At 52.2% G+C, this 16115-nt stretch overlaps 38 non-coding genes and 31 pseudogenes across 38 annotated transcripts; all 69 read right to left on the minus strand.

Annotated features, from left to right (window-relative positions):
* Positions 1 to 16: 16 nt before the first annotated feature.
* LOC143968990 (5S ribosomal RNA) lies at positions 17 to 125 on the minus strand (annotated as a pseudogene).
* Positions 126 to 234: 109 nt separating this feature from the next.
* LOC143962414 (5S ribosomal RNA) lies at positions 235 to 353 on the minus strand. Its single transcript, XR_013270683.1, has one exon. It is a non-coding gene; the product is annotated as a 5S ribosomal RNA (ribosomal RNA).
* Positions 354 to 462: 109 nt separating this feature from the next.
* On the minus strand, positions 463 to 581 carry LOC143962241 (5S ribosomal RNA). The gene has a single exon (XR_013270656.1). It is a non-coding gene; the product is annotated as a 5S ribosomal RNA (ribosomal RNA).
* Positions 582 to 691: 110 nt separating this feature from the next.
* On the minus strand, positions 692 to 810 carry LOC143970777 (5S ribosomal RNA). The gene has a single exon (XR_013271787.1). It is a non-coding gene; the product is annotated as a 5S ribosomal RNA (ribosomal RNA).
* A 109-nt stretch (positions 811 to 919) lies between these two features.
* Positions 920 to 1038, minus strand: LOC143970623 (5S ribosomal RNA). The gene has a single exon (XR_013271773.1). It is a non-coding gene; the product is annotated as a 5S ribosomal RNA (ribosomal RNA).
* Positions 1039 to 1147: 109 nt separating this feature from the next.
* On the minus strand, positions 1148 to 1256 carry LOC143969012 (5S ribosomal RNA; annotated as a pseudogene).
* A 109-nt stretch (positions 1257 to 1365) lies between these two features.
* On the minus strand, positions 1366 to 1484 carry LOC143962316 (5S ribosomal RNA). The gene has a single exon (XR_013270667.1). It is a non-coding gene; the product is annotated as a 5S ribosomal RNA (ribosomal RNA).
* Positions 1485 to 1593: 109 nt separating this feature from the next.
* Positions 1594 to 1712, minus strand: LOC143968227 (5S ribosomal RNA; annotated as a pseudogene).
* A 109-nt stretch (positions 1713 to 1821) lies between these two features.
* Positions 1822 to 1940, minus strand: LOC143970304 (5S ribosomal RNA). Its single transcript, XR_013271744.1, has one exon. It is a non-coding gene; the product is annotated as a 5S ribosomal RNA (ribosomal RNA).
* Positions 1941 to 2049: 109 nt separating this feature from the next.
* On the minus strand, positions 2050 to 2168 carry LOC143972099 (5S ribosomal RNA). Its single transcript, XR_013271907.1, has one exon. It is a non-coding gene; the product is annotated as a 5S ribosomal RNA (ribosomal RNA).
* A 109-nt stretch (positions 2169 to 2277) lies between these two features.
* Positions 2278 to 2396, minus strand: LOC143967874 (5S ribosomal RNA). Its single transcript, XR_013271641.1, has one exon. It is a non-coding gene; the product is annotated as a 5S ribosomal RNA (ribosomal RNA).
* A 109-nt stretch (positions 2397 to 2505) lies between these two features.
* Positions 2506 to 2624, minus strand: LOC143965694 (5S ribosomal RNA; annotated as a pseudogene).
* Positions 2625 to 2949: 325 nt separating this feature from the next.
* On the minus strand, positions 2950 to 3068 carry LOC143962850 (5S ribosomal RNA). The gene has a single exon (XR_013270815.1). It is a non-coding gene; the product is annotated as a 5S ribosomal RNA (ribosomal RNA).
* A 109-nt stretch (positions 3069 to 3177) lies between these two features.
* LOC143963389 (5S ribosomal RNA) lies at positions 3178 to 3296 on the minus strand (annotated as a pseudogene).
* A 109-nt stretch (positions 3297 to 3405) lies between these two features.
* On the minus strand, positions 3406 to 3524 carry LOC143966072 (5S ribosomal RNA; annotated as a pseudogene).
* Positions 3525 to 3633: 109 nt separating this feature from the next.
* On the minus strand, positions 3634 to 3752 carry LOC143961714 (5S ribosomal RNA). The gene has a single exon (XR_013270535.1). It is a non-coding gene; the product is annotated as a 5S ribosomal RNA (ribosomal RNA).
* A 109-nt stretch (positions 3753 to 3861) lies between these two features.
* Positions 3862 to 3980, minus strand: LOC143967995 (5S ribosomal RNA). The gene has a single exon (XR_013271642.1). It is a non-coding gene; the product is annotated as a 5S ribosomal RNA (ribosomal RNA).
* A 109-nt stretch (positions 3981 to 4089) lies between these two features.
* On the minus strand, positions 4090 to 4208 carry LOC143968913 (5S ribosomal RNA). Its single transcript, XR_013271651.1, has one exon. It is a non-coding gene; the product is annotated as a 5S ribosomal RNA (ribosomal RNA).
* Positions 4209 to 4317: 109 nt separating this feature from the next.
* Positions 4318 to 4436, minus strand: LOC143965683 (5S ribosomal RNA; annotated as a pseudogene).
* Positions 4437 to 4545: 109 nt separating this feature from the next.
* Positions 4546 to 4664, minus strand: LOC143963069 (5S ribosomal RNA; annotated as a pseudogene).
* Positions 4665 to 4990: 326 nt separating this feature from the next.
* LOC143964192 (5S ribosomal RNA) lies at positions 4991 to 5109 on the minus strand. The gene has a single exon (XR_013271090.1). It is a non-coding gene; the product is annotated as a 5S ribosomal RNA (ribosomal RNA).
* Positions 5110 to 5218: 109 nt separating this feature from the next.
* LOC143970942 (5S ribosomal RNA) lies at positions 5219 to 5337 on the minus strand. Its single transcript, XR_013271802.1, has one exon. It is a non-coding gene; the product is annotated as a 5S ribosomal RNA (ribosomal RNA).
* Positions 5338 to 5446: 109 nt separating this feature from the next.
* Positions 5447 to 5565, minus strand: LOC143968526 (5S ribosomal RNA; annotated as a pseudogene).
* A 109-nt stretch (positions 5566 to 5674) lies between these two features.
* Positions 5675 to 5793, minus strand: LOC143967929 (5S ribosomal RNA; annotated as a pseudogene).
* Positions 5794 to 5902: 109 nt separating this feature from the next.
* LOC143967443 (5S ribosomal RNA) lies at positions 5903 to 6021 on the minus strand (annotated as a pseudogene).
* Positions 6022 to 6130: 109 nt separating this feature from the next.
* Positions 6131 to 6249, minus strand: LOC143967940 (5S ribosomal RNA; annotated as a pseudogene).
* A 109-nt stretch (positions 6250 to 6358) lies between these two features.
* LOC143969422 (5S ribosomal RNA) lies at positions 6359 to 6477 on the minus strand. The gene has a single exon (XR_013271664.1). It is a non-coding gene; the product is annotated as a 5S ribosomal RNA (ribosomal RNA).
* A 109-nt stretch (positions 6478 to 6586) lies between these two features.
* Positions 6587 to 6705, minus strand: LOC143964124 (5S ribosomal RNA). The gene has a single exon (XR_013271071.1). It is a non-coding gene; the product is annotated as a 5S ribosomal RNA (ribosomal RNA).
* A 109-nt stretch (positions 6706 to 6814) lies between these two features.
* Positions 6815 to 6933, minus strand: LOC143970953 (5S ribosomal RNA). The gene has a single exon (XR_013271803.1). It is a non-coding gene; the product is annotated as a 5S ribosomal RNA (ribosomal RNA).
* Positions 6934 to 7042: 109 nt separating this feature from the next.
* On the minus strand, positions 7043 to 7161 carry LOC143967830 (5S ribosomal RNA; annotated as a pseudogene).
* Positions 7162 to 7270: 109 nt separating this feature from the next.
* Positions 7271 to 7389, minus strand: LOC143967951 (5S ribosomal RNA; annotated as a pseudogene).
* A 109-nt stretch (positions 7390 to 7498) lies between these two features.
* LOC143967454 (5S ribosomal RNA) lies at positions 7499 to 7617 on the minus strand (annotated as a pseudogene).
* A 109-nt stretch (positions 7618 to 7726) lies between these two features.
* Positions 7727 to 7845, minus strand: LOC143968891 (5S ribosomal RNA; annotated as a pseudogene).
* Positions 7846 to 7954: 109 nt separating this feature from the next.
* On the minus strand, positions 7955 to 8073 carry LOC143965417 (5S ribosomal RNA). The gene has a single exon (XR_013271611.1). It is a non-coding gene; the product is annotated as a 5S ribosomal RNA (ribosomal RNA).
* A 109-nt stretch (positions 8074 to 8182) lies between these two features.
* LOC143969598 (5S ribosomal RNA) lies at positions 8183 to 8301 on the minus strand. The gene has a single exon (XR_013271680.1). It is a non-coding gene; the product is annotated as a 5S ribosomal RNA (ribosomal RNA).
* A 109-nt stretch (positions 8302 to 8410) lies between these two features.
* LOC143965384 (5S ribosomal RNA) lies at positions 8411 to 8529 on the minus strand (annotated as a pseudogene).
* Positions 8530 to 8638: 109 nt separating this feature from the next.
* LOC143965196 (5S ribosomal RNA) lies at positions 8639 to 8757 on the minus strand (annotated as a pseudogene).
* A 109-nt stretch (positions 8758 to 8866) lies between these two features.
* LOC143968383 (5S ribosomal RNA) lies at positions 8867 to 8985 on the minus strand (annotated as a pseudogene).
* Positions 8986 to 9094: 109 nt separating this feature from the next.
* LOC143972718 (5S ribosomal RNA) lies at positions 9095 to 9213 on the minus strand. Its single transcript, XR_013271963.1, has one exon. It is a non-coding gene; the product is annotated as a 5S ribosomal RNA (ribosomal RNA).
* Positions 9214 to 9322: 109 nt separating this feature from the next.
* LOC143964131 (5S ribosomal RNA) lies at positions 9323 to 9441 on the minus strand (annotated as a pseudogene).
* A 109-nt stretch (positions 9442 to 9550) lies between these two features.
* On the minus strand, positions 9551 to 9669 carry LOC143970821 (5S ribosomal RNA). The gene has a single exon (XR_013271791.1). It is a non-coding gene; the product is annotated as a 5S ribosomal RNA (ribosomal RNA).
* A 109-nt stretch (positions 9670 to 9778) lies between these two features.
* Positions 9779 to 9897, minus strand: LOC143972122 (5S ribosomal RNA). The gene has a single exon (XR_013271909.1). It is a non-coding gene; the product is annotated as a 5S ribosomal RNA (ribosomal RNA).
* A 109-nt stretch (positions 9898 to 10006) lies between these two features.
* On the minus strand, positions 10007 to 10125 carry LOC143972818 (5S ribosomal RNA). The gene has a single exon (XR_013271972.1). It is a non-coding gene; the product is annotated as a 5S ribosomal RNA (ribosomal RNA).
* Positions 10126 to 10234: 109 nt separating this feature from the next.
* On the minus strand, positions 10235 to 10353 carry LOC143964013 (5S ribosomal RNA; annotated as a pseudogene).
* A 109-nt stretch (positions 10354 to 10462) lies between these two features.
* LOC143961486 (5S ribosomal RNA) lies at positions 10463 to 10581 on the minus strand. The gene has a single exon (XR_013270481.1). It is a non-coding gene; the product is annotated as a 5S ribosomal RNA (ribosomal RNA).
* Positions 10582 to 10690: 109 nt separating this feature from the next.
* Positions 10691 to 10809, minus strand: LOC143964139 (5S ribosomal RNA; annotated as a pseudogene).
* Positions 10810 to 10918: 109 nt separating this feature from the next.
* On the minus strand, positions 10919 to 11037 carry LOC143972221 (5S ribosomal RNA). The gene has a single exon (XR_013271918.1). It is a non-coding gene; the product is annotated as a 5S ribosomal RNA (ribosomal RNA).
* A 109-nt stretch (positions 11038 to 11146) lies between these two features.
* Positions 11147 to 11265, minus strand: LOC143963073 (5S ribosomal RNA; annotated as a pseudogene).
* A 109-nt stretch (positions 11266 to 11374) lies between these two features.
* On the minus strand, positions 11375 to 11493 carry LOC143972840 (5S ribosomal RNA). The gene has a single exon (XR_013271974.1). It is a non-coding gene; the product is annotated as a 5S ribosomal RNA (ribosomal RNA).
* A 109-nt stretch (positions 11494 to 11602) lies between these two features.
* LOC143962759 (5S ribosomal RNA) lies at positions 11603 to 11721 on the minus strand. Its single transcript, XR_013270781.1, has one exon. It is a non-coding gene; the product is annotated as a 5S ribosomal RNA (ribosomal RNA).
* Positions 11722 to 11830: 109 nt separating this feature from the next.
* Positions 11831 to 11949, minus strand: LOC143972343 (5S ribosomal RNA). Its single transcript, XR_013271929.1, has one exon. It is a non-coding gene; the product is annotated as a 5S ribosomal RNA (ribosomal RNA).
* A 109-nt stretch (positions 11950 to 12058) lies between these two features.
* Positions 12059 to 12177, minus strand: LOC143971680 (5S ribosomal RNA). The gene has a single exon (XR_013271869.1). It is a non-coding gene; the product is annotated as a 5S ribosomal RNA (ribosomal RNA).
* A 109-nt stretch (positions 12178 to 12286) lies between these two features.
* On the minus strand, positions 12287 to 12405 carry LOC143967509 (5S ribosomal RNA; annotated as a pseudogene).
* A 109-nt stretch (positions 12406 to 12514) lies between these two features.
* Positions 12515 to 12633, minus strand: LOC143962694 (5S ribosomal RNA). Its single transcript, XR_013270764.1, has one exon. It is a non-coding gene; the product is annotated as a 5S ribosomal RNA (ribosomal RNA).
* A 109-nt stretch (positions 12634 to 12742) lies between these two features.
* Positions 12743 to 12861, minus strand: LOC143969620 (5S ribosomal RNA). Its single transcript, XR_013271682.1, has one exon. It is a non-coding gene; the product is annotated as a 5S ribosomal RNA (ribosomal RNA).
* A 109-nt stretch (positions 12862 to 12970) lies between these two features.
* Positions 12971 to 13089, minus strand: LOC143969078 (5S ribosomal RNA; annotated as a pseudogene).
* A 109-nt stretch (positions 13090 to 13198) lies between these two features.
* Positions 13199 to 13317, minus strand: LOC143968737 (5S ribosomal RNA; annotated as a pseudogene).
* A 109-nt stretch (positions 13318 to 13426) lies between these two features.
* Positions 13427 to 13545, minus strand: LOC143970216 (5S ribosomal RNA). The gene has a single exon (XR_013271736.1). It is a non-coding gene; the product is annotated as a 5S ribosomal RNA (ribosomal RNA).
* Positions 13546 to 13654: 109 nt separating this feature from the next.
* LOC143964269 (5S ribosomal RNA) lies at positions 13655 to 13773 on the minus strand (annotated as a pseudogene).
* A 109-nt stretch (positions 13774 to 13882) lies between these two features.
* Positions 13883 to 14001, minus strand: LOC143972464 (5S ribosomal RNA). The gene has a single exon (XR_013271940.1). It is a non-coding gene; the product is annotated as a 5S ribosomal RNA (ribosomal RNA).
* Positions 14002 to 14110: 109 nt separating this feature from the next.
* Positions 14111 to 14229, minus strand: LOC143972586 (5S ribosomal RNA). Its single transcript, XR_013271951.1, has one exon. It is a non-coding gene; the product is annotated as a 5S ribosomal RNA (ribosomal RNA).
* Positions 14230 to 14338: 109 nt separating this feature from the next.
* Positions 14339 to 14457, minus strand: LOC143973194 (5S ribosomal RNA). The gene has a single exon (XR_013272006.1). It is a non-coding gene; the product is annotated as a 5S ribosomal RNA (ribosomal RNA).
* A 109-nt stretch (positions 14458 to 14566) lies between these two features.
* LOC143969642 (5S ribosomal RNA) lies at positions 14567 to 14685 on the minus strand. Its single transcript, XR_013271684.1, has one exon. It is a non-coding gene; the product is annotated as a 5S ribosomal RNA (ribosomal RNA).
* A 109-nt stretch (positions 14686 to 14794) lies between these two features.
* Positions 14795 to 14913, minus strand: LOC143972707 (5S ribosomal RNA). Its single transcript, XR_013271962.1, has one exon. It is a non-coding gene; the product is annotated as a 5S ribosomal RNA (ribosomal RNA).
* A 109-nt stretch (positions 14914 to 15022) lies between these two features.
* LOC143967520 (5S ribosomal RNA) lies at positions 15023 to 15141 on the minus strand (annotated as a pseudogene).
* Positions 15142 to 15250: 109 nt separating this feature from the next.
* On the minus strand, positions 15251 to 15369 carry LOC143962797 (5S ribosomal RNA). The gene has a single exon (XR_013270798.1). It is a non-coding gene; the product is annotated as a 5S ribosomal RNA (ribosomal RNA).
* A 109-nt stretch (positions 15370 to 15478) lies between these two features.
* LOC143965871 (5S ribosomal RNA) lies at positions 15479 to 15597 on the minus strand (annotated as a pseudogene).
* A 109-nt stretch (positions 15598 to 15706) lies between these two features.
* On the minus strand, positions 15707 to 15825 carry LOC143968205 (5S ribosomal RNA; annotated as a pseudogene).
* A 109-nt stretch (positions 15826 to 15934) lies between these two features.
* Positions 15935 to 16053, minus strand: LOC143964349 (5S ribosomal RNA; annotated as a pseudogene).
* Between the last annotated feature and the right edge of the window lie 62 nt (positions 16054 to 16115).

Genomic DNA, 16115 nt, shown 5'->3' on the forward strand with positions numbered 1-16115 from the left:
CAACATAATGGAAAAAAGCCTCCGGCACCTGGTATTCCCAGGCGGTCTCCCATCCAGGTACTAACCAGGCCCGACCCTGCTTAGCATCCGAGATCAAGCGCATTCAGGGTGATGTGGCCGTAGGTGATTTTGCGCCCTATTTACAACTCTCTTGACAAAAGCCAAGGTGGTCACCTCGGGCAATTGAGAGGAAAAATACAGCAGGTCGCCAAAGCCAACAACATAATGGAAAAAAGCCTACGGCAACTGGTATTCCCAGGCGGTCTCCCATCCAGGTACTAACCAGGCCCGACCCTGCTTAGCATCCGAGATCAGACGAGATCGAGCGCATTCAGGGTGCTGTGGCCGTAGGCGATCTTGCACCCTACTTACAACTCTCTTGACAAAAGCCAAGGTGGTCACCTCGGGCAATCGAGAGTAAAAATACAGCAGGTCGCCAAAGCCAACAACATAATGGAAAAAAGCCTACGGCACCTGGTATTCCCAGGCGGTCTCCCATCCAGGTACTAACCAGGCCCGACCCTGCTTAGCATCCGAGATCAGACGAGATTGAGTGCATTCAGGGTGATGTAGCCGTAGGTGATTCTTGCACCCTACTTACAACTCTCTTGACAAAAGCCAAGGTGGTCACCTCGGGCAATCGAGAGGAAAAATACAGCAGGTCGCCAAAGTCAACAACATAATGGAAAAAAGCCTACGGCACCTGGCATTCCCAGGCGGTCTCCCATCCAGGTACTAACCAGGCCCGACCCTGCTTAGCATCCGAGATCAGACGAGATCGAGCGCATTCAGGGTGATGTGGCCATAGGCGATCTTGCACCCTACTTACAACTCTCTTGACAAAAGCCAAGGTGGTCACCTCGGGCAATCGAGAGGAAAAATACAGCAGGTCGCCAAAGCCAACAACATAATGGAAAAAAGCCTACGGCACCTGGTATTCCCAGGCGGTCTCCCATCCAAGTACTAACCAGGCCCGACCCTGCTTAGCATCCGAGATCAGACGAGATCGAGCGCATTCAGGGTGATGTGGCCGTAGGCGATCTTGCACCCTACTTACAACTCTCTTGACAAAAGCCAAGGTGGTCACCTCGGGCAATCGAGAGGAAAAATACAGCAGATCGTCAAAGCCAACAACATAATGGAAAAAAGCCTACGGCACCTGGTATTCCCAGGCGGTCTCCCATCCAGGTAATAACCAGGCCCGACCCTGCTTAGCATCCGAGATCGAGCGCATTCAGGGTGATGTGGCTGCAGGCGATCTTGCACCCTACTTACAACTCTCTTCACAAAAGCCGAGGTGGTCACCTCGGGCAAGCGAGAGGAAAAATACAGCAGGTCGCCAAAGCCAACAACATAATGGAAAAAAGCCTACGGCACCTGGTCTTCCCAGGCGGTCTCCCATCCAGGTACTAACCAGGCCTGACCCTGCTTAGCATCCGAGATCAGACAAGATCGAGCGCATTCAGGGTGATGTGGCCGTAGGCGATCTTGCACCCTACATACAACTCTCTTGACAAAAGCCAAGGTGGTCACCTCGGGCAATCGAGAGGAAAAATACAGCAGGTCGCCAAAGCCAACAACATAATGGAAAAAAGGCTATGGCACCTGGTATTCCCAGGCGGTCTCGCATCCAGGTACTAACCAGGCCCGGCCATGCTTAGCATCCAAGATCAGACGAGATCGAGTGCATTCAGGGTGATGTGGCCGTAGGCCATCTTGCACCCTACTTACAACTCTCTTGACAAAAGCCAAGGTGGTCACCTCGGGCAATCGAGAGGAAAAATACAGCAGGTCGCCAAAGCCAACAACATAAATGAAAAAAGCCTACGGCACCTGGTATTCCCAGGCGGTCTCCCATCCAGGTACTAACCAGGCCCGACCCTACTTAGCATCCGAGATCAGACGAGATCGAGCGCATTCAGGGTGATGTGGCCGTAGGCGATCTTGCACCCTACTTACAACTCTCTTGACAAAAGCCAAGGTGGTCACCTCGGGCAATCGAGAGGAAAAATACAGCAGGTCGCCAAAGCCAACAACATAATGGAAAAAAGCCTACGGCACCTGGTATTCCCAGGCGGTCTCCCATCCAGGTACTAACCAGGCCCGACCCTGCTTAGCATCCGAGATCAGACGAGATCGAGCGCATTCAGGGTGATGTGGCCGTAGGCGATCTAGCACCCTACTTAAAACTCTCTTGACAAAAGCCAAGGTGGTCACCTCGGGCAATCAAGAAGAAAAATACAGCAGGTCGCCAAAGCCAACAACATAATGGAAAAAAGCCTACGGCACCTGGTATTCCCAGGCGGTCTCCCATCCAGGTACTAACCAGGCCCGACCCTGCTTAGCATCCGAGATCAGACGAGATCGAGCGCATTCAGGGTGATGTGGCCATAGGCGATTTTGCACCCTACTTACAACTCTCTTGACAAAAGCCAAGGTGGTCACCTCGGGCAATCGAGAGGAAAAATACAGCAGGTCGCCAAAGCCAACAACATAATAGAAAAAAGCCTACGGCACCTGGTATTCCCAGGCGGTCTCCCATCCAGGTACTAACCAGGCCCGACCCTGCTTAGCATCCGAGATCAGACAAGATCGAGCACATTCAGTGTGATGTGGCTGTAGGCGATCTTGCACCCTACTTACAACTCTCTTGACAAAAGCCAAGGTGGTCACCTCGGGCAATCGAGAGGAAAAATACAGCAGGTCGCCAAAGTCAACAACATAATGGAAAAAAGCCTACGGCACTGGTATTCCCAGGCGGTCTCCCATCCAGGCCCGACCCTGCTTAGCATCAGAGATCAGACGAGATCGAGCGCATTCAGGGTGATGTGGCCGTAAGCAATCTTGCACCCTACTTACAACTCTCTTGACAAAAGCCAAGGTGGTCACCTCGGGCAATGGAGAGGAAAAATACAGCAGGTCGCCAAAGCCAACAACATAATGGAAAAAAGCCTACGGCACATGGTATTCCCAGGCGGTCTCCCATCCAGGTACTAACCAGGCACGACCCTGCTTAGCTTCCAAGATCAGACGAGATCGAGCGCATTCAGGGTGATGTGGCCGTAGGTGATCTAGCTTCCTACTTACAACTCTCTTGACAAAAGCCAAGGTGGTCACCTCGGGCAATCGAGAGGAAAAATACAGCAGGTCGCCAAAGCCAACAACATAATGGAAAAAAGCCTACGGCACCTGGTATTCCCAGGCGGTCTCCCATCCAGGTACTAACCAGGCCAGACCCTGCTTAGCATCCGAGATCAGATGAGATCGAGCGTATTCAGGGTGATGTGGCCTTAGGCTATCTTGCACCCTACTTACAACTCTCTTGACAAAAGCCAAGGTGGTCACCTCGGGCAATCGAGGGGAAAAATACAGCAGGTCGCCAAAGCCAACAACATAATGGAAAAATGCCAACGGCACCTGGTATTCCAAGGCGGTCTCCCATCCAGGTACTAACCAGGCCCGACCCTGCTTAGTATCCGAGATCAGATGAGATCGAGCGCATTCAGGGTGATGTGGCCTTAGGCTATCTTGCACCCTACTTACAACTCTCTTGACAAAAGCCAAGGTGGTCACCTCGGGCAATAGAGAGGAAAAATGCAGCAGGTCGCCAAAGCCAACAACATAATGGAAAAAAGCCTATGGCACCTGGTATTCCCAGGCGGTCTCCCATCCAGGTACTAACCAGGCCCGACCCTGCTTAGCATCCGAGATCAGACGAGATCGAGCGCATAAAGGGTGATGTGGCCGTAGGCGATCTTGCACCCTTCTTACAACTCTCTTGACAAAAGACAAGGTGGTCACCTCGGGCAATCGAGAGCAAAAATACAGCAGGTCGCCAAAGCCAACAACATAATGGAAAAAAGCCTACGGCACCTGGTATTCCCAGGCGGTCTCCCATCCAGGTACTAACCAGGCCCGACCCTGCTTAGCATCCGAGATCAGACGAGATCGAGCGCATTCAGGGTGATGTGGCCATAGGCGATCTTGCAACCTACTTACAACTCACTTGACAAAAGCCAAGGTGGTCACCTCGGGAAATCGAGAGGAAAAATACAGCAGGTTGCCAAAGCCAACAACATAATGGAAAAAAGCCTACGGCACCTGGTATTCCCAGGCGGTCTCCCATCCAGGTACTAACCAGGCCCAACCCTGCTTAGCATCCGAGATCAGACGAGATCGAGCGCATTCAGGGTGATGTGGCCGTAGGCAATCTTGCACCCTACTTACAACTCTATTGACAAAAGCCAAGGTGGTCACCTCGGGCAATCGAGAGGAAAAATACAGCAGGTCGCCAAAGCCAACAACATAATGGAAAAAAGCCTACGGCACCTGGTATTCCCTGGCGGTCTCGCATCCAGGTACTAACCAGGCCCGACCCTGCTTAGCATCCGAGATCAGACGAGATCGAGCACATTCATGGTGATGTGGCCGTAGGCGTTCTTGCACCCTACTTACAACTCTCTTGACAAAAGCCAAGGTGGTCACCTCGGGCAAACGAGAGGAAAAATGCAACAGGTCGCCAAAGCCAACAACATAATGGAAAAAAGCGTACGGCACCTGGTATTCCCAGGCGGTCTCCCATCCAGGTACTAACCAGGCCAGACCCTGCTTAGCATCCGAGATCAGACGAGATCGAGCGCATTCAGGGTGATGTGGCCGTAGGCGATCTTGAACCCTACTTACAACTCTCTTGACAAAAGCCAAGGTGGTCACCTCGGGCAATCGAGAGGAAAAATACAGCAGGTCGCCAAAGCCAACAACATAATGGAAAAAAGCCTACGGCACCTGGTATTCCCAGGCGGTCTACCATCCAGGCCCGACCCTGCTTAGCATCCGAGATCAGACGAGATCGAGCGCATTTAGGGTGATGTGGCCGCAGGCGATCTTGCACCCTACTTACAACTCTCTTGACAAAAGCCAAGGTGGTCACCTCGGGCAATCGAGAGGAAAAATACAGCAGGTCGCCAAAGCCAACAACATAATGGAAAAAAGCCTACGGCACCTGGTATTCCCAGGCGGTCTCCCATCCAGGTACTAACCAGGCTCGACCCTGCTTAGCAGCCGAGATCAGATGAGATCGAGTGCATTCAGGGTGATGTGGCCGTATGCAATCTTGAACCCTACTTACAACTCTCTTGACAAAAGCCAAGGTGGTCACCTCGGGCAATCGAGAGGAAAAATACAGCAGGTCGCCAAAGCCAACAACATAATGGAAAAAAGCCTACGGCACCTGGTATTCCCAGGAGGTCTCCCATCCAGGTACTAACCAGGCCCGACCCTGCTTAGCATCCGAGATCAGACGAGATCGAGCGCATTCAGGATGATGTGGCCGCAGGCGATCTTGCACCCTACTTACAACTCTCTTGAAAAAAGCCAAGGTGGTCACCTCGGGCAATCGAGAGGAAAAATACAGCAGGTCGCCAAAGCCAACAACATAATGGAAAAAAGCCTACGGCACCTGGTATTCCCAGGCAGTCTACCATCCAGGTACTAACCAGGCCTGACCCTGCTTAGCATCCGAGATCAGACGAGATCAAGCGCATTCAGGGTGATGTGGCCGTGCACGATCTGGAACCCTACTTACAACTCTCTTGACAAAAGCCAAGGTGGTCACCTCGGGCAATAGAGAGGAAAAATACAGCAGGTCGCCAAAGCCAACAACATAATGGAAAAAAGCCTACGGCACCTGGTATTCCCAGGCAGTCTACCATCCAGGTACTAACCAGGCCCGACACTGCTTAGCATCCGAGATCAGACGAGATCAAGCGCATTCAGGGTGATGTGGCAGTAAGCGATCTTGCACCCTACTTACAACTCTCTTGACAAAAGCCAAGGTGGTCACCTCGGGCAATCGAGAGGAAAAATATAGCAGGTCGGCAAAGCCAACAACATAATGGAAAAAAGCCTATGGCACCTGGTATTCCCAGGCGGTCTCCAATCCAGGTACCAACCAGGCCCGACCCTGCTTAGCATCCGAGATCAGACGAGATCGAACACATTCAGGGTGATGTGGCCGTAGGCGATCTTGCACCCTACTTACAACTCTCTTGACAAAAGCAGAGGTGGTCACCTCGGGCAATCGAGAGGAAAAATACAGCAGGTCGCCAAAGCCAACAACATAATGGAAAAAAGCCTACGGCACCTGGTATTCCCAGGCAGTCTACCATCCAGGTACTAACCAGGCCCGACACTGCTTAGCATCCGAGATCAGACGAGATCAAGCGCATTCAGGGTGATGTGGCAGTAAGCGATCTTGCACCCTACTTACAACTCTCTTGACAAAAGCCAAGGTGGTCACCTCGGGCAATCGAGAGGAAAAATACAGCAGGTCGCCAAAGCCTACAACATAATGGAAAAAAGCCTACGGCACCTGGTATTCCCAGGCGGTCTCCCATCCAGGTACTAACCAGGCCAGACCCTGCTTAGCTTCCGAGATCAGACGAGATCGAGCGCATTCAGGGTGATGTGGCCGTAGGCGATTTTGCACCCTACTTACAACTCTCTTGACAAAAGCCAAGGTGGTCACCTCGGGAAATCGAGAGGAAAAATACAGCAGGTCGCCAAAGCCAAAAACATAATGGAAAAAAGCCTACGGCACCTGGTACTCCCAGGCGGTCTCCCATCCAGGTACTAACCAGGCCCAACCCTGCTTAGCATCCGAGATCAGACGAGATCGAGCGCATTCAGGGTGATGTGGCCGTAGGCAATCTTGCACCCTACTTACAACTCTCTTGACAAAAGCCAAGGTGGTCACCTCGGGCAATCAAGAGGAAAAATACAGCAGGTCGCCAAAGCCAACAACATAATGGAAAAAAGCCTACGGCACCTGGTATTCCCAGGAGGTCTCCCATCCAGGTACTAACCAGGCCCGACCCTGCTTAGCATCCGAGATCAGACGAGATCGAGCGCATTCAGGATGATGTGGCCGCAGGCGATCTTGCACCCTACTTACAACTCTCTTGAAAAAAGCCAAGGTGGTCACCTCGGGCAATCGAGAGGAAAAATACAGCAGGTCGCCAAAGCCAACAACATAATGGAAAAAAGCCTACGGCACCTGGTATTCTCAGGCGGTCTCCCATCCAGGTACTAACCAGGCCTGACCCTGCTTAGCATCCGAGATCAGACGAGATCAAGCGCATTCAGGGTGATGTGGCCGTGCACGATCTGGAACCCTACTTACAACTCTCTTGACAAAAGCCAAGGTGGTCACCTCGGGCAATAGAGAGGAAAAATACAGCAGGTCGCCAAAGCCAACAACATAATGGAAAAAAGCCTACGGCACCTGGTATTCCCAGGCAGTCTACCATCCAGGTACTAACCAGGCCCGACACTGCTTAGCATCCGAGATCAGACGAGATCAAGCGCATTCAGGGTGATGTGGCAGTAAGCGATCTTGCACCCTACTTACAACTCTCTTGACAAAAGCCAAGGTGGTCACCTCGGGCAATCGAGAGGAAAAATATAGCAGGTCGGCAAAGCCAACAACATAATGGAAAAAAGCCTATGGCACCTGGTATTCCCAGGCGGTCTCCAATCCAGGTACCAACCAGGCCCGACCCTGCTTAGCATCCGAGATCAGACGAGATCGAACACATTCAGGGTGATGTGGCCGTAGGCGATCTTGCACCCTACTTACAACTCTCTTGACAAAAGCAGAGGTGGTCACCTCGGGCAATCGAGAGGAAAAATACAGCAGGTCGCCAAAGCCAACAACATAATGGAAAAAAGCCTACGGCACCTGGTATTCCCAGGCAGTCTACCATCCAGGTACTAACCAGGCCCGACACTGCTTAGCATCCGAGATCAGACGAGATTAAGCGCATTCAGGGTGATGTGGCAGTAAGCGATCTTGCACCCTACTTACAACTCTCTTGACAAAAGCCAAGGTGGTCACCTCGGGCAATCGAGAGGAAAAATACAGCAGGTCGCCAAAGCCTACAACATAATGGAAAAAAGCCTACGGCACCTGGTATTCCCAGGCGGTCTCCCATCCAGGTACTAACCAGGCCTGACCCTGCTTAGCTTCCGAGATCAGACGAGATCGAGCGCATTCAGGGTGATGTGGCCGTAGGCGATTTTGCCCCCTACTTACAACTCTCTTGACAAAAGCCAAGGTGGTCACCTCGGGAAATCGAGAGGAAAAATACAGCAGGTCGCCAAAGCCAAAAACATAATGGAAAAAAGCCTACGGCACCTGGTACTCCCAGGCGGTCTCCCATCCAGGTACTAACCAGGCCCAACCCTGCTTAGCATCCGAGATCAGACGAGATCGAGCGCATTCAAGGTGATGTGGCCGTAGGCAATCTTGCACCCTACTTACAACTCTCTTGACAAAAGCCAAGGTGGTCACCTCGGGCAATCGAGAGGAAAAATACAGCAGGTCGCCAAAGCCAACAACATAATGGAAAAAAGCCTACGGCACCTGGTATTCCCAGGAAGTCTCCCATCCAGGTACTAACCAGGCCCGACCCTGCTTACCATCCGAGATCAGACGAGCTCGAGCGCATACATGGTGATGTGGCCGTAGGCGATCTTGCACCCTACTTACAACTCTCTTGACAAAAGCCAAGGTGGTCACCTCGGGCAATCGAGAGGAAAAATACAGCAGGTCGCCAAAGCCAACAACATAATGGAAAAAATCCTACAGCACCTGGTATTCCCAGGCGGTCTCCCATCCACGTACTAACCAGGCCTGACCCTGCTTAGCAGCCGAGATCAGACGAGATCGAGCGCGTTCAGGGTGATGTGGCCGTAGGCGATCTTGCACCCTACTTACAACTCTCTTGACAAAAGCCAAGGTGGTCCCCTCGGGCAATCGAGAGGAAAAATACAGCAGGTCGCCAAAGCCAACAACATAATGGAAAAAAGCCTACGGCACATGGTATTCCCAGGCGGTATCCCATCCAGATACTAACCAGGCCTGACCCTGCTTAGCATCCGAGATCAGATGAGATTGAGCGCATTCAGGGTGATGTGGCCGTAGGTGATCTTACACCCTACTTACAACTCTCTTGACAAAAGCCAAGGTGGTCACCTCGGGCATTCATGAGGAAAAATACAGCAGGTCACCAAAGCCAACAACATAATGGAAAAAAGCCTACGGCACCTGGTATTCCCAGGCGGTCTCCCATGCAGGTACAAACCAGGCCCGACCCTGCTTAGCATCCGAGATCAGACGAGATCGAGCGCATTCAGGGTGATGTGGCCGTAGGCGATCTTGCACCCTACTTACAACTCTCTTGACAAAAGCCAAGGTGGTCACCTCGGGCAATAGAGAGGAAAAATACAGCAGGTCGCCAAAGCCAACAACATAATGGAAAAAAGCCTACGGCACCTGGTATTCCCAGGCGGTCTCCCATCCAAGGACTAACCAGGCCCAACCGTGCTTAGCATCCGAGATCAGACGAGATCGAGCGCATTCAGGGTGATGTGGCCTTAGGCGATCTTGCTCCCTACTTACAACTCTCTTGACAAAAGCCAAGGTGGTCACCTCGGGCAATCGAGAGGAAAAATACAGCAGGTTGCCAAAGCCAACAACATAATGGAAAAAAGCCTACGGCACCTGGTATTCCCAGGCGGTCTCCCATCCAGGTACTAACCAGACCCGACCCTGCTTAGCATCCGAGATCAGACGAGATCGAGCGCATTCAGGGTGATGTGGCCGTAGGCGATCTTGCACTCTACTTACAACTCTCTTAACAAAAGCCAAGGTGGTGACCTCGGGGAAACGAGAGGAAAAATACAGCAGGTCGCCAAAGCCAACAACATAATGGAAAAAAGCCTACGGCACCTGGTATTCCCAGGCGGTCTCCCATCCAGGTACTAACCAGGCCCGACGCTGCTTAGCATCCGAGATCAGACGAGATCGAGCGCATTCAGGGTGATGTGGCCGTAGGCGATCTTGCACCCTACTTACAACTCTCTTGACAACAGCCAAGGTGGTCACCTCGGGCAATCGAGAGTAAAAATACAGCAGGTCGCCAAAGCCAACAACATAATGGAAAAAAGCCTACGGCACCTGGTATTCCCAGGCGGTCTCCCATCCAGGTACTAACCAGGGACAACCCTGCTTAGCATCCGAGATCAGACGAGATCGAGCGCATTCAGGGTGATGTGGCCGTAGGCAATCTTGAACCCTACTTACAACTCTCTTGACAAAAGCCAAGGTGGTCACCTCGGGCAATCGAGAGGAAAAATACAGCAGGTCGCCAAAGCCAACAACATAATGGAAAAAAGCCTACGGCACCTGGTATTTCCAGGCGGTCTCCCATCCAGGTACTAACCAGGCCTGACCCTGCTTAGCAGCCGAGATCAGACGAGATCGAGCGCATTCAGGGTGATGTGGCCATAGGCGATCTTGCACCCTACTTACAACTCTCTTGACAAAAGCCAAGGTGGTCCCCTCGGGCAATTGAGAGGAAAAATACAGCAGGTCGCCAAAGCCAACAACATAATGGAAAAAAGCCTACGGCACCTGGTATTCCCAGGCGGTCTCCCAACCAGGTACTAACCAGGCCCGACCCTGCTTAGCATCCGAGATCAGACGAGATCAAGCGCATTCAGGGTGACGTGGCCGTAGGCGTTCTTGCACCCTACTTACAACTCTCTTGACAAAAGCCAAGGTGGTCACCTCGGGCAATAGAGAGGAAAAATACAGCAGGTCGCCAAAGCCAACAACATAATGGAAAAAAGCCTACGGCACCTGGTATTCCCAGGCGGTCTCCCATCCAAGGACTAACCAGGCCCAACCGTGCTTAGCATCCGAGATCAGACGAGATCGAGCGCATTCAGGGTGATGTGGCCTTAGGCGATCTTGCTCCCTACTTACAACTCTCTTGACAAAAGCCAAGGTGGTCACCTCGGGCAATCGAGAGGAAAAATACAGCAGGTTGCCAAAGCCAACAACATAATGGAAAAAAGCCTACGGCACCTGGTATTCCCAGGCGGTCTCCCATCCAGGTACTAACCAGGCCCGACCCTGCTTAGCATCCGAGATCAGACGAGATCGAGCGCATTCAGGGTGATGTGGCCGTAGGCGATCTTGCACTCTACTTACAACTCTCTTAACAAAAGCCAAGGTGGTGACCTCGGGGAATGGAGAGGAAAAATACAGCAGGTCGCCAAAGCCAACAACATAATGGAAAAAAGCCTACGGCACCTGGTATTCCCAGGCGGGCTCCCATCCAGGTTCTAACCAGGCCCGACCCTGCTTAGCATCCGAGATCAGACGAGATCGAGCGCATTCAGGGTGATGTGGCCGTAGGCGATCTTGCACCCTACTTACAACTCTCTTGACAACAGCCAAGGTGGTCACCTCGGGCAATCGAGAGTAAAAATACAGCAGGTCGCCAAAGCCAACAACATAATGGAAAAAAGCCTACGGCACCTGGTATTCCCAGGCGGTCTCCCATCCAGGTACTAACCAGGGACAACCCTGCTTAGCATCCGAGATCAGACGAGATCGAGCGCATTCAGGGTGATGTGGCCGTAGGCAATCTTGAACCCTACTTACAACTCTCTTGACAAAAGCCAAGGTGGTCACCTCGGGCAATCGAGAGGAAAAATACAGCAGGTCGCCAAAGCCAACAACATAATGGAAAAAAGCCTACAGCACCTGGTATTCCCAGGCGGTCTCCCATCCAGGTACTAACCAGGCCCGACCCTGCTTAGCATCCGAGATCAGACGAGAGCGAGCGCATTCAGGGTAATGTGGCCGTAGGCAATCTTGCACCCTACTTACAACTCTCTTGACAAAAGCCAAGGTGGTCAACTCGGGCAATCGAGAGGAAAAATACAGCAGGTCGCCAAAGCCAACAACATAATGGAAAAAAGCCTACGGCACCTGGTATTCCCAGGCGGTCTCCCATCCAGGTACTAACCAGGCCCGACCCTGCTTAGCATCCGAGATCAGACGAGATCGAGCGCATTCAGGGTGATGTGGCCGTAGGCGATCTTGCACCCTACTTACAACTCTCTTGACAACAGCCAAGGTGGTCACCTCGGGCAATCGAGAGTAAAAATACAGCAGGTCGCCAAAGCCAACAACATAATGGAAAAAAGCCTACGGCACCTGGTATTCCCAGGCGGTCTCCCATCCAGGTACTAACCAGGCCCGACCCTGCTTAGCATCCGAGATCAGACGAGATCGAGCGCATTCAGGGTGATGTGGCCGTACGCGATCTTGCACCCTACTTACAACTCTCTTGACAAAAGCCAAGGTGGTCACCTCGGGCAATGGAGAGGAAAAATACAGCAGGTCGCCAAAGCCGACAACATAATGGAAAAAAGCCTACGGCACCTGGTATTCCCAGGCGGTCTCCCATCCAGGTACTAACCAGGCACGACCCTGCTAAGCATCCGAGATCAGATGAGATTGAGCGCATTCAGGGTGAGGTGGCTGTAGGCGATCTTGCTCCCTACTTACAACTCTCTTGACAAAAGCCAAGGTGCTCACCTCGGGCAATCGAGAGGAAAAATACAGCAGGTCGCCAAAGCCAACAACATAATGGAAAAAAGCCTATGGCACCTGGTATTCCCAGGCGGTCTCCCATCCAGGTACTAACCAGGTCCGACCCTGCTTAGCATCCGAGATCAGACGAGATCGAGTGCATTCAGGGTGATGTGGCTGTAGGCGATCTTGCACACTACTTACAACTCTCTTGACAACAGCCAAGGTGGTCACCTCGGGCAATGGAGAGTAAAAATACAGCAGGTCGCCAAAGCCAACAACATAATGGTAAAAAGCCTACGGCACCTGGTATTTCCAGGCGGTCTCCCATCCAGGTACTAACCAGGCCCGACCCTGCTTAGCATCCGAGATCAGACGAGATCGAGTGCATTCAGGGTGATGTGGCCGTAGGCGATCTTGCACCCTACTTACAACTCTCTTGACAAAAGCCAAGGTGGTCACCTCGGGCAATCGAGAGGAAAAATACAGCAGGTCGCCAAAGCCAACAACATAATGGAAAAAAGCCTACAGCACCTGGTATTCCCAGGCGCTCTCCCATCCACGTACTAACCAGGCCTGAATCTGCTTAGCATCCGAGATCAGACGAGATCGAGCGCATTCAGGGTGATGTGTCCGTAGGCGAACTTGCACCCTACTTACAACTCTCTTGACAAAAGCCAAGGTGGTCACCTCGGGCAATCGAGAGGAAAAATACAGCAGGTCGCCAAAGCCAACAACATAATGGAAAAAAGCCTACGGCACCTGATATTCCCAGGTGGTCTCCCACCCAAGTACTAACCAGGCGCGACCCTGCTTAGCATCTGAGATCAGACTAGATCGAGCGCATTCAGGGTAATGTGGCTGTATGCGATCTTGCACCCTACTTACAATTCTCTTGACAAAAGCCAAGGTGGTCACCTCGGGCAATCGAGAGGAAAAATACAGCAGGTCGCCAAAGCCAACAACATAATGGCCAAAAGCCTACGGCACCTGGTATTCCCAGGAGGTCTCCCACCCAGGTACTAACCAGGCCCGACCCTGCTTAGCATCCGAGATCAGACGAGATCGAGCGCATTCAGGGTAATGTGGCCGTAGGCGATCTTGCACCCTACTTACAACTCTCTTGACAAAAGCCAAGGTGGTCACCTCGAGCAATCGAGAGGAAAAATACAGCAGGTCGCCAAAGCCAACAACATAATGGAAAAAAGCCTACGGCACCTGGTATTCCCAGGCGGTCTCCCATCCAAGGACTAACCAGGCCCAACCGTGCTTAGCATCCGAGATCAGACGAGATCGAGAGCATTCAGGGTGATGTGGCCTTAGGCGATCTTGCTCCCTACTTACAACTCTCTTGACAAAAGCCAAGGTGGTCACCTCGGGCAATCGAGAGGAAAAATACAGCAGGTTGCCAAAGCCAACAACATAATGGAAAAAAGCCTACGGCACCTGGTATTCCCAGGCGGTCTCCCATCCAGGTACTAACCAGGCCCGACCCTGCTTAGCATCCGAGATCAGACGAGATCGAGCGCATTCAGGGTGATGTGGCCGTAGGCGATCTTGCACTCTACTTACAACTCTCTTAACAAAAGCCAAGGTGGTGACCTCGGGTAATCGAGAGGAAAAATACAGCAGGTCGCCAAAGCCAACAACATAATGGAAAAAAGCCTACGGCACCTGGTATTCCCAGGCGGTCTCCCATCCAGGTACTAACCAGGCCCGACCCTGCTTAGCATCCGAGATCAGACGAGATCGAGCGCATTCAGGGTGATGTGGCCGTAGGCGATGTTGCACCCTACTTACAACTCTCTTGACAAAAGCCAAGGTGGTCACCTCGGGCAATCGAGAGGAAAAATACAGCAGGTCGCCAAAGCCAACAACATAATGGAAAAAAGCCTACGGCACCTGGTATTCCCAGGCGGTCTCCCATCCAGGTACTAACCAGGCCCGACCCTGCTTAGCATCCGAGATCAGACGAGAGCGAGCGCATTCAGGGTGATGTGGCCGTAGGCGATCTTGCACCCTACTTACAACTCTCTTGACAAAAGCCAAGGTGGTCAACTCGGGCAATCGAGAGGAAAAATACAGCAGGTCGCCAAAGCCAACAACATAATGGAAAAAAGCCTACGGCACCTGGTATTCCCAGGCGGTCTCCCATCCAGGTACTAACCAAGCCCGACCCTGCTTAGCATCCGAGATCAGACGAGATCGAGCGCATTCAGGGTGATGTGGCCGTAGGCGATCTTGCACCCTACTTACAACTCTCTTGACAACAGCCAAGGTGGTCACCTCGGGCAATCGAGAGTAAAAATACAGCAGGTCGCCAAAGCCAACAACATAATGGAAAAAAGCCTACGGCACCTGGTATTCCCAGGCGGTCTCCCATCCAGGTACTAACCAGGCCCGACCCTGCTTAGCATCCGAGATCAGACGAGATCGAGCGCATTCAGGGTGATGTGGCCGTAGGCGATCTTGCACCCTACTTACAACTCTCTTGACAAAAGCCAAGGTGGTCACCTCGGGCAATGGAGAGGAAAAATACAGCAGGTCGCCAAAGCCGACAACATAATGGAAAAAAGCCTACGGCACCTGGTATTCCCAGGCGGTCTCCCATCCAGGTACTAACCAGGCACGACCCTGCTAAGCATCCGAGATCAGATGAGATTGAGCGCATTCAGGGTGAGGTGGCTGTAGGCGATCTTGCTCCCTACTTACAACTCTCTTGACAAAAGCCAAGGTGGTCACCTCGGGCAATCGAGAGGAAAAATACAGCAGGTCGCCAAAGCCAACAACATAATGGAAAAAAGCCTATGGCACCTGGTATTCCCAGGCGGTCTCCCATCCAGGTACTAACCAGGGACAACCCTGCTTAGCATCCGAGATCAGACGAGATCGAGCGCATTCAGGGTGATGTGGCCGTAGGCAATCTTGAACCCTACTTACAACTCTCTTGACAAAAGCCAAGGTGGTCACCTCGGGCAATCGAGAGGAAAAATACAGCAGGTCGCCAAAGCCAACAACATAATGGAAAAAAGCCTATGGCACCTGGTATTCCCAGGCGGTCTCCCATCCAGGTACTAACCAGGTCTGACCCTGCTTAGCATCCGAGATCAGACGAGATCGAGCGCATTCAGGGTGATGTGGCTGTAGGCGATCTTGCACTCTACTTACAACTCTCTTGACAAAAGCCAAGGTGGTCACCTCGGGCAATCGAGAGGAAAAATATAGCAGGTCGCCAAAGCCGACAACATAATGGAAAAATGCCTACGGCACCTTCTATTCCCAGGCGGTCTCCCAACCAGGTACTAAGCAGGCCTGACCCTGCTTAGCATCCGAGAACAGACAAGATCGAGCGCATTCAGGGTGATGTGGCCGTAGGCGATCTTGCACACTACTTACAACTCTCTTGACAAAAGCCAAGGTGGTCACCTCGGGCAATCGAGAGGAAAAATACAGCAGGTCGCCAAAGCCAACAACATAATGGAAAAAAGCCTACGGCACCTGGTATTCCCAGGCGGTCTAACATCCAGGTACTAACCAGGCCCGACCCTGCTTAGCATCCAAGATCAGACGAGATCGAGCGCATTCAGGGTGATGTGGCCGTAGGCCATCTTGCACCCTACTTACAACTCTCTTGACAAAAGCCAAGGTGGTCACCTCAGGCAATCGA

Source organism: Lithobates pipiens, unplaced genomic scaffold (genome assembly GCF_037356315.1).
Source record: "Lithobates pipiens isolate NorthernLeopardFrog02 unplaced genomic scaffold, aLitPip1_a1.2 Scaffold_114, whole genome shotgun sequence".
Classification (NCBI taxonomy): Eukaryota; Metazoa; Chordata; class Amphibia; order Anura; family Ranidae; genus Lithobates; species Lithobates pipiens.